Source organism: Telopea speciosissima, chromosome 1, assembly GCF_018873765.1.
Source record: "Telopea speciosissima isolate NSW1024214 ecotype Mountain lineage chromosome 1, Tspe_v1, whole genome shotgun sequence".
In the NCBI taxonomy this organism is placed as follows: Eukaryota; Viridiplantae; Streptophyta; class Magnoliopsida; order Proteales; family Proteaceae; genus Telopea; species Telopea speciosissima.
This window is the reverse complement of record NC_057916.1, coordinates 83,956,477-83,967,772: the sequence shown is the minus strand read 5'-3', so window position 1 is coordinate 83,967,772 and position 11,296 is coordinate 83,956,477. Positions and strand designations below refer to the sequence as shown.

The 11,296-nt window shown below is 37.7% G+C and overlaps 1 long non-coding RNA gene across 1 annotated transcript; it reads right to left on the bottom strand.

Annotated features, from left to right (window-relative positions):
* Window positions 1–4,148: 4,148 nt before the first annotated feature.
* LOC122649191 lies at window positions 4,149–5,606 on the bottom strand. The gene is made up of 3 exons (XR_006331178.1): window positions 5,517–5,606; window positions 4,326–4,454; window positions 4,149–4,197 (listed from the first exon to the last, which is right to left on the bottom strand). It is a non-coding gene; the product is annotated as an uncharacterized LOC122649191 (long non-coding RNA).
* Between the last annotated feature and the right edge of the window lie 5,690 nt (window positions 5,607–11,296).

The window sequence follows — 11,296 nt, the reverse complement described above, 5'->3', positions numbered from 1 at the left end:
AGAAGCTGATCCAATTTAAGAATCCGACTCGTCCGACACCTTCAACCAAACACGCCCTAAAGGCTCCAAGATCAGGTATGGAATCAAAGCCCTAAGATGAAATCTTCCAATTTCCTCTTCTTCTTCTCTTTTCTCCTTCTCTTCTATCTCTTTTCTATGCTCTCCTAAGGCTGAATCGATTTCTTCTCTTTGGTTTTCATGAATTGTGAATAGTATAAATGGGTTGTTATTATATATAGTGGATTAGTTAAATAGTGTTTGTTTTAATAATTAAAAATCTGTTTTTATAACTTAATTCTAAAATCTGTTTTTAAGTAGAATTAGTTACTATTTAGCTTATTCTAATTATATCATGATGTCATATGACATCAGGGGTAATCTGGGTACGGGTAATTACTGGAAACAGGATTCCCCACTAGGGATAAATTACTAAACTACCCCTATAAACTCTAATTGGTCACACAATACATTATAAAGTACAAATAAATCATACTTACAATGGGTTTAATTGATGGAGAGGTTCTGCATGCTATCCAGGCAGCAGATCAGACACAGATAGCTTAGGTGCGGGGTTCCATCGAGGTCCTTTGACTCCAGAAGGGCAAGTTGGGAAGAATCCCTAGAATCCTCCATAGGTGTGTCGAGTGATTGATCCACATCCTCGACCAATGCAACCCATAGCATCGAAGTAACCATGGACTCAGAACTGGAACCTGAAATTACACAAGTTCCAAAGTTTAAATTTATTGCGGTTTTCACAGTCAGGGTTTTTGAAAACCCTGACTCCAATCGATTTTAGGGTTTCCCTTTTCAGATGAAACTGATTTTTTGGGGGTGATTCCCTACTACTAGAAACCCTACTCGACCTAAGTTTGGACCATGGCTGGATTTGTTTCTACAGCAAAACTCTCTTAACCTGCTAATTTGATTATCTGCTAAAACCCTGACTCCAATCGAAATTAGGGTTACAAGTTTCAGCTTTTACTGATTTTTGGAGGGCTGATTACTCCCACTTCAAGGACCAATCGACCTCAATATTGCACCTATCCAAGCTATTTTGAAGGCCCTACCCCAATCGATCTTAGCTTTTCAGGGTTTTCCAAAACCCTGATAAAATTCGATTTGGGATAAGGTTGCTCGCTGCTGCTGAAGTTTTTTGGAGGTGTTTCTACCATCAAGAGGGACATTCTGCTTTAACTATTCATGGCTTGAAGAAGTTCTATTACACAAGATAGCTGTTGCCCTATTTTTTCTGCAATTTTTGGTGTTTCTCCCTCTTGAAGATTAAGTCTCAAACACAAATTGAGATTGGTTATTCGTATTAGAGATCCATTCAAGCCCTAGAGGATAGCATCTATTCAAATACATCATCAATCTTTGACAAGTCATCATCATTTTTTTTTAAACCCCCTTCCCTACAATCGATCTTAACTTTCAGGGTTTTTTACAAAACCCTAACTTTAATCGATCTTAGGGGAAGGGATGTCCTATCTTGCTATTTTTTTAGGGGACTTTTATCACCATCAGAGGAGTATTCGACCCAAGTTTCAGCATCAATCATGGATTTATTATTGAAAAAAATCCAGGTTCATCTTATGGCTCGATTTTTTCAATTATCAACCTATTTTACTGATTCCTATGTGACTGGCTGCTTCAACTACCTATTGGATCTGCTGAGTTATTATCTTATACTTGCTAGTTCTATTGAGCTTTACTACATGCCTTGTTGGTTCCATTGATTCGCTTCTGTAAGCATAACTGGTTAACCTGTTGATGCAACTCCAAGAAGGAAGAAGAAGAAGAAGAAACCCTGAAGGAAGAAGAAGAGCAGCCTTGACTAGGCTGAATTTCGTTGGAGCCTTTTAGAGTTTTTTTAGGAAGGGCAAAACAGTCTTTTTATTATGTTTTATTTCTCTTAGTTCCCCTCCACGGTTTTAGAGGGATAGGTATTTTAATTGTTTGTTGTTTTAACTTATACTCCCATTCAGAGTATAAGTCTATTTCTGTTTTATGCTTTATTATTAGGACTCAGATTAGGACTGCCCACTCCTAGTCTGCCTAGGACTTGCTTTAGATTGATTATTTGTAAGGCCTTTGGCCCCCCTTTATTATTATAAATAGTAGAATCGTGGGAGGCTCCCCCAGAACAGATTTGAATTAAAAAAAAGAGATTTTTGTGGCTGCTTGCTGCTCCTTGCTCTCCAAGAGTGTGTGCATCCTTGTGGGCTTATCAAGGTGGAAGGGTGGGTGGAATCCTGCGACTCCTTACGCCGTGACGGCTGGGAGGCTCTTTGTGAAGGTGGTTCTATCCTTCAATGCTAGATTTACTGCCGTGGATATCTGCTGTAAGTCTACCTATTAATTTCTGTTTTATCCTTCTTTCCCCTTCCCCATTCGATCCTCTTTTTATTTCTATTTGTATTCCATAAACCCTAGCCAGTCTTAACTCTGCCCAGACCTGTTCCCTCATTAGATTACCATCAAAATCAGGCTACAACCCCCTTCCTATGTCCCCTTCACTCGATCCAGCTTTGGATCCCATCCATCCATCACAAACCCTAAATTCTTCTTCCCCATTAAAACCCTAATTGGCCCAAATTCTGTCTAGACTGTCTCAGCCGACAGATTACCTTCATAATTGGATCGAACCTTCCCAGTTCCCCCAAGTCCCCCTAACACTCGACCTAAACCCCAGCCCCTGAATCCTACTGTTAACCCTAGTTCTAGTTGTTTTCTTGATTACAAAACCCGAAACCCTAACCCTAATTTCTGCAGGAAATTAAAACTGATCCAAATTCAGATATTTTTATACCATAATGACCCTCTAAACCTGCAGATTAAAACCCTATAAACCCCATTCCCAAATTCCCATCCTAAACCCTAATTTTGCCCTAAAACAGCCCCTAATCAGCCCTAAACAGCAGGCTTAATCAGAGCTAGATTCTACCTGGCTCCTAGTAGGATTATTTCCTATTCTAGGACTACATTACCTGTTATTGCTGCCTTTATGTGGAATACTGTTGCCCTATTCTTGAGACTGAGTATCCTACAATTGGAAATCGAATTTCTTTCACATTGTTGAAGAGTCGGATCTACTACCCTGGAGATTGGTTTCTATTTGGGATTACAACAGTGTGTTCCATGCTTATTGATTGCGATTATGAATCTATTCAGTTGTGTGAAGCTTTTCTACAAGTTTATATTCAGTTTACTTTGAGAGCTTGATCCTAGCATTGTTCACTAATTCAGATCTGATCCAAGTTTTTTTTAAAGATTATTACATCAATTCTGCCCAGATATCTTCGCCAGTTATATTTAGCATGTGGGAGTTTACAAATTGGAGTTTTGCACACTTGTTCTTCCTTGTGTGAAGATCGATCAAGTTTTGAAGAATGGTGCCTCCTCCTTATAACAAATCAGACCTGTTTTTTTATTTAATTCAGATCTGATCATTGGAGATTGGTGTTTCAGAGTAGTTTGATCGATTGAAGAAGGTTGAAGATTACTGTGTGTTGTTTTTGTCCATGGTTCTTTATCCCACTGCCTTTTTCCTTACCCATCTCCCATACCATACCTTTGGCATTTACCAATAACTCCTTTGGAAGATTATGGTATAAACTACTTTGCCATTACTTCCTCTTTTCCATTACCCATAGCACCTTTGGAAAACTCTTAAAGGTTATCCTTTTGCACTATCTCATTCATTATCTCTATTATGTCCACGTGTACTACCACACGTGAGGGGGAGATTATGTACAGTACACCTGCAGACATTGTAGAAGCAGAACTTGCAGGAACACTTGGGGCAAAACATAGAAGTTCAGAGTTTCCACCATTGCCATTGGGTATCTCCATTGTCAAAAATCTAACAAGAGTGTGAAGTCATGGAATGCCAGCCCTAGACACAAGATATGAGCTACACCTAAAGTTATTTCAGAAGAAACTACTCTCGTTGTGGAAAGTACCTACCACAGCCCCTAATCATTCCTCTATTAAAATATTTCCACATTGTTGCTTATAACTTTAACCTGTTTTCCTTGTGCAGCTACTAGCTCCAAAGCTTAATTTCTTCATATTATGCCAGGAAACAAGTCAGAAAACACTGGGTCCAATTGCCAACACATACTAAAGCGTTAGACAACCTCTCACCTCATCAAAACCATCAAGAACATGTGAAAAATCTGCCATAAACCACACCTGAAATGTGAAAAATCAATTTGACTCAATGAGGAATTAGATGGAGGTAAATTTCAAAAATGATTGTGCTCATGTTGCGCTAACAAGAAAACATTACAACCAAAAAAAAAAAAAAATCCACCAACTACCATGGCTGAAAGGCATTGCAAACTTGATGCCCTCAAACAGCACTTGCTATATTCCTCCCCAGGCTCACGTGCAAGCATGCATACTCTAGGAACCAATTTCTTAATATTTTGAGCATAACTTCCATCTACCTGTTCATGCACAAAGGTAAGAACAGAACCAGCATAAAACATATAGAGAAGTAACCGTAAAAGTAAAGATGAGAGTAAAATCATAAAAGAAGCCAGTTCATTGTTCATTTATTAGAAAAAAGTAAGCATGAAAGGAGGAATCAACACTCAAAAAATGAGACATAAAATACTAAAATAAAGTTCATTGTTGGGGAAAAAAAGAGGAAAGCAATGCCAAATACACATCAAATGAGAGATGTAAAACAAAATTCAGAAACTTTGTTAAGGACAAAAACCAAATCCATAACTTGATGGCATATTGTCCAAGTTAGTAAGCACTTCACAAACTGTTGGCACAAATCCATAATCCAAGCATCATCCCAAATCTAATCAGATTCTCAAATGAATGCTCCACTTTCAGATCAAGTGATTGAAGATAATCCCTTTAGTAAACCAATCCAACCCACCCCCCCCCCCCCCCAAAAAAAAAAAAAAACAAATATACAAATATAGGGATCAAGAGCCTCCTTTTCCATTCAGGTTACGTTGTCCATGACAAGGAAAAACCTATCGCTAGTTCCAATATTTTGGAGGATAAGCTCAATAACCTTTCAACCTTTACACTTTTGCCTTAAATTTTTGATTAAGTTTCCAGTTACAAAATTTCAAAGAATGGAAGAAAAAGAAAAACAAATATGTGCATCTATAAGTGCAGAATGCCTATCAAGCTGTTAAATGTTCAAAGTTTATATCTTTTTCTTCCAATTGCTTGATCTTTGCACTTCCCTTCAATAGGAGGAAACTCTATGTTTTCCACCACAACCAATAAGAACAAGAAAAAAGTCAACACAGTCTACCAACAATGGGGGAAAAATGTAATTTAAGATCAGTTTCTCCACTGAATGGATGTTTCACCAAGCAAAAAAATCTCCTGATTTCTCAACAACAGATTGTTAAGAACAAACACAACACTTACATTGAAGCCTTGAAGGGATTAACCAGTTTGTATAATGCAAAGAAAAAGTAGCAATATATATATAAGTAACTTATTAGAAAACGATGCCAATTACATCCCAAAATCACCTGACTATGAATGAATCTGGTCAAGATTTTGCATCCTAGAATACGAACAGTGTCTTGCTTTGTGGAGTACCAAAGTCAAAGAGTTCAATTACAACAATCAGTAGACTGAGAGCGAAGTATGCCCTATAGAACAAAATGCATACATGAGAAATATATTTGAGATATTGCAAAAGAACTACCACCTATGGTCTAGCAGCAAAAGAATGCAAACAGGCCCACCTTCCGGCTACTAAAATAGATACAGTACCAAGAATTTATGGACAAAATTCCCCAAATAAAGTAGTAAGAACAAAAAGGAAAAAAAATATTAGAAACAACTCCATAATTCCAAATGAGGGGAATATTTAAATGACAACAAATCCGGGTCAAGCAAATGAAACTGAATTCCCTTCTTGAGTTGTCTTGAGCCAGAAACGGAACTAACAGTAGTTGGAAGTTCTAAGCAAATAGGAAATGAGACTAGTTTCATTAGAACATTAAGTCCTAAATAAACTTATTTTCTTTTTCTTTTTTTAATTAAAAAAAAAACTGTATTCCACAACTAAAATTAAAGTAAAAAATCAAGAAAGATAAGAGGGGAAAAGAAAACCATTACACTTACATCTGCTCCTTGCATATGCAAAGCAGTTTATGGTATGCCTCTGTGATAATACTAATATATTTGATATGCTCAGACCTCAATTCTTTTAAGCACCTTTGTTCAAGATACTTGGCAATCTACAGCAAAGAAAAGGAGACCAAAATAACCTCCAAGTAGAAGCCATTGTTACGCAAATAACAAAAGGAGGTCAAATTATGTTGAAAGAAGGGACTACCATTGGAATTCGTAGGGGATTCTTGGCAGCATATTCACACAATTTAACAATTTTCCGTTCATTTGTGTTGTAATATAGGTTCAGGGGTAATATTATCCTTGTACTTATAGTGTCTAGGTTCATTATGCACATGTTAAATGTGTTAGGTGTGTTAGGAGTGGTAGGTGTGGTAGGTAAGGATTGAGTAAATCATTCCATATTTGTAATATTCTGAAGTTATAAATGAAGGCTTGGCCTCTGTCTCATAGACAAGCCAGATTCACGGATTTCTACAATTTGGATCACCCTTCAACAAAATTACACAGCAAGACATCATTATCCTAGATGTTAAAAAGATAAGTAGGACTACTCTGTTTTTATAACACCATGCAACAAGAAGATAGATGCGTCTACCTCAAACAAGGGTACAAGACATCCAACATGACAACCCTACAAATTAGATAGGAAAACACATCTGTATATGTACTTTCTCTCTCTCTCCCTCTCTCTCTCTCTTATCTGGGAAAGTCAGTGTTTCTATCACAAAATCATGTGGTACCTTTCAATTCAGAAGAACTAAGAAGGAACCTTCCTCAGCCACTTACCTGCAGATATTTCAACATTGCCTCAGCTACCTCATCAGTTGGATTAATCATCCTACATCAAAGGAAAAGGAAAGTAAAAATACAAGAGGAAACAGAGATTCTTTTGTCTTTTGTAAAAGAATGTCAGAATCACTTTTATGTCTTGTATTAGTTCAGATTCTTGGTCCATTTGGCCAAACAAACATGAAGTCCTACAGAAGGTTCAACTCAGTTACTTGATTCACAATATGATCTACCTGGCTTCAAGCTCTGAAATTTTTACAAGCGATAACTGCTCCTTTTCAGACGTAGCTGTTTCAATCTGTCAATTGAGAAAATATAGACCAATTTGCACTTAACTTGCCCTCAAATGAGACATACATAAAGAGAACTATAACACAAAATTAATATTAGAAAGAAAGAATTGATCAGTTCCATCATGCTTCCAAGCTTATAAAGAGCATTATAAAATTTCACATGGAGCTGCTATTGAGACCTAATATAATAGGCAAACATAATAATAATATGTTGAAATAGGCTACTTACCCGATTGGGGTAATTAGTCCTAGTCATATTATGTTTCTCTTTCTTTTGTTTTTCTCTTTTTTATTGTTTTTCCCTCAGCCGAGTTCTATTTTGGTATTCCTAGTTGTATTAGGAATTCCTAATAGGATTAGGGCAGAGGCAGCATTCCTATTTTTACTTTGATTAGTTGTAATTCAATTTAATATAAATAAAGGGCCTGGGTGATCGATTTTGATCATTCAAGCATTTAGTTCTGTTGAAATTATTTATCCACCCATGTCCCCCTTTGGATAGTCCGCCGTGTTAGAGCTCCTGTTTGATATACATATTGTTTCCTCCCTTTCTTACAAGGTCGGCCTTTTAGAGGAAGCGGTTCCAACATGGTATCAAAGCAGGTTCGATCTAGGTTAGAAAAAGAGAAAAAACCCTACTCCATCTCTTCAATCGCGATCTCTCCCTTCTTCTCTCTTTCTCGGCTTCTCCTTCTTCTGTTTTTTTTTCTTCTCATCATTATAAGGGGGCAGCACTAAAGAGGTAAATACAATATCCAATGATTTAGTTGCTACCGTCCTGCATTATATCTATTTTTTTTCTATTAAAAACTGCTGGAACCATCTCTGCAATTTGGAGTTTCCCAGAATTCTTTGGAGATCAGAACCTTATCATCATAGAAGGCTGACCTTCCACCATTGGAGCTCCCCTTGCTATCTTTTCTAGCATCTTACTACCCCATTCCAATGTCCTACTTCCCTTTTTTCTTTTTCTCCATCTCTCATTAACCATTCTAGCCCCTACCCTAATCGATCTCAACTTGTCAGGGTTTTAAAAAACCCTAACTCCAATCGATTTTAAGGTTTCCCTTTTCCGATGCAGCTGAATTTTTGGGGGTGATTCCCTACTACTACAAGCCCTACTCGACCTAAGTTTGGACCCTTTCTGATGGGTGGATTTGTTTCTACAACAAAACTTCCTTAACCTGCTAATTTGGTTACCTACTAAAAACCATGACTTTCAGATTTCAGTTTTTGCTAATTTTTGGAGGGCTGATTACTCCAACTACAAGGACCACTCGACCTCAGTATTAGCCTCTTCCAAAGTGTTTGAAGACCCCTAACCCCAATCGATCCTCCTTTTCAGGGTTTTACAAAATCCTGACACATTGATTTTAGGGTTAGGGTTGCTTGCTGCTGCTGGAGTTTTTTGGACGTGTTTCTACCATTAAGAGGGACATTCTATTCCAACTATACATGGCTTGAAGAAGTTCTATTACACAAGATAGCTGCTGCCCTATTTTTTCTGCAATTTTTGATGTTTCTCCCTTTTGAAGATCAAGTCTCAAACACAAATAGAGATTGGTTATTCGTATTAGAGATCCATTCAAGCCGCAGAGGACAGCATCTATTCAAATACATCATCAATTTTTTTTGAAGCCCCCTTTCCTACAATCGATCTCAACTTTCAAGGTTTTTTACAAAACCCTGACTTTAATCGATTTTAGGGGAAGGGATGTCCTATCTTTTTAGGGGACTTTTATCACCATCGGAGGAGTATTCAACCCAAGTTTCAGCATCAATCATGGATTTATTACTGATAAAAATTCAGGTTCATCTTATGGCACGATTTTTCCAATTATCAACCTATTTTACTGATTCCTATGTGGCTGGCTGCTTCAACTACCTATTGGATCTGCTGAGTTATTATCTTATATTTGTTGGTTCTATTGATTGGCTTCCGTAAGCATGACTGGTTGACATGATATTGCTACCTTTATGTGGACTACTGCTGCCCTATTATTGAGACTGAGTATCCTTCTATTAGAGATCGAATTTCTTTCATTCTCGAAGACTCGAATCTACTGCCCTAGAGATCAGCTTATTTGGGATTACAACAGTGTGTTCCAAGGTTATTGGTTGCAACTAGCCAACTACGAACCTATTCAGTTCTGTGAAGCTCTTCTATTGGTTCATATCCAACTTACTTTTGGAGCTTGATCCTAGCATTATTCACTAATTCAGATCTGATCCAAGTTTTTGTTGAAGCTTATTACATCAATTCTATCCAGATATCTTCGTCAGTTCCATTTAGCATGTGAGAGTTTATAAATTGGAGTTTTGCACACTTGTTCTTCCTTGTTTGAAGATTGATCAAGCCTTGAAGATTGGAGCCTTTCCTTACTCCAAATCAGATCTGTATACTTATCAGATTTGACTATTGGAGTTAGGTGTTTCTCCCCTGCAGGAGTTTCCATCAAAAGTGTTTGTTTGATCGTTTGAAGATGGTAGACAATTTCTATGTTGCATTATTTTTCTCCATAATTCATTATCCCACTGCTTCTTTTCACTTCACCACCTCCCATATCATACCTTTGGCATATTCCCATAACCACCTTAGAAGTTTATGGTATTCTCTAAATTGCCATTTCTTCTCTTTCCATTACCCTTAGCACCTTTTGGAAAATTCTGGATTATTATACTTTTGCATTGTTTCTTACATCATCTCCATTTTCTGTCCATGTGTACTATTACACGTGAGTTGGGGGGGATTATGTATAGTATACCTGCAACCATTGCAGAACTTGTAGGAATACTTGGTACAAAACATAGAAGATCGGTGTTTGCACCATTGCTATTTGGTGCAAAACATAGAAGATCAGTATTTCCACCATTGCTATTGGGTATCCTTCATTATTGGGTTGAGTTTGCCGTAAGGGGGAGATTGGTATTAAAGTATTGAAGATGTTTGGTTATTGCCTGCCTATATGAGGTTCTACAGCTGGGTTGATTTTTTCCGTTGCTTGATCTTTTCTGCTGCTTGATTCATCTGCTCGCTACCCTAGTTACTTATCTTCAAATTATCATTCAGAGATTCATCACTGGACAACAATAGAAGATTGGTGAAAGCTGCCTTTTTTGGAAGACCTTCCAGTCTTGGTCTGCTGATCAAGTCTACCCAAGTTTTGAAGATCCATTCTTCAAGTTCTTGAAGGTTTATTTGGGAGCTGCATTCATCTGCCAAGCTGGATTCTATTGCAACTTAGTTTTTTCCCATTTTGTTTAAGTTGGGCATTAGTACCTTGTATGCGCCAACTTGAGGGGGAGTGTTAGCATTATTAGGAATTCTTTTTTCTATAGTTCAAGCTGGATCTTCTTTCTTTACTTATTTGTATAATCCAGCTTGAGGGGGAGTGTTGGAATATGTAATCCAGAATACCGTGGGGGTATTCTGGTCCTTTTGGGGTAATTTTATTCTTATGTTATTAAGTTTAAGTCGCCTATACGGGTTTTAGTCCCACATCGCCTATTTCAGTCCCTTTGTATATCCCCCTCTATTATAAATAGAGGGGCTTACCTATCAATGAAGACAAGTAGTAATTTTCTCTCATTCTCTCCTTTCTAATCCATGATGGTGTTGAAATTATTTATCCACCCGTGTCCCCCTTTGGATAGTCCGCCGTGTTAGAGCTCCTGTTTGATGTACATATTATTTCCTCCCTTTCCTACAAGGTCGGCCTTTTAGAGGAAGCGGTTCCAACAAGTTCATAGGGCTGTTAACATGGTATTAGAGCCAACTCTGATCTAAGAGCAGCCTTTTCTGGTTTTCTGGTTCTTTCCCCTCTCTCTTTTCTCAGGTTTTCTGATTTTCTGGTTCTTCCCCCTCTCGGTTTCAGTTTTTTTTCTTCTCCATCACTCTCGGCCTCTTTCTCTCCATCAGGGCAGCAACTATAAGGTGATCTAATGCAAGTTTAGCTGCTGCCCTCAATGTCACCTCATTGAAGATCGAAGAACAATGGTGTGACCTAAATCTGCCGGCAGGTTTCCTCCATCCTTGGAGATCGAGCTATCCTTTCAACTGAAGTTTGATTTCTGCTTTTGTGCAG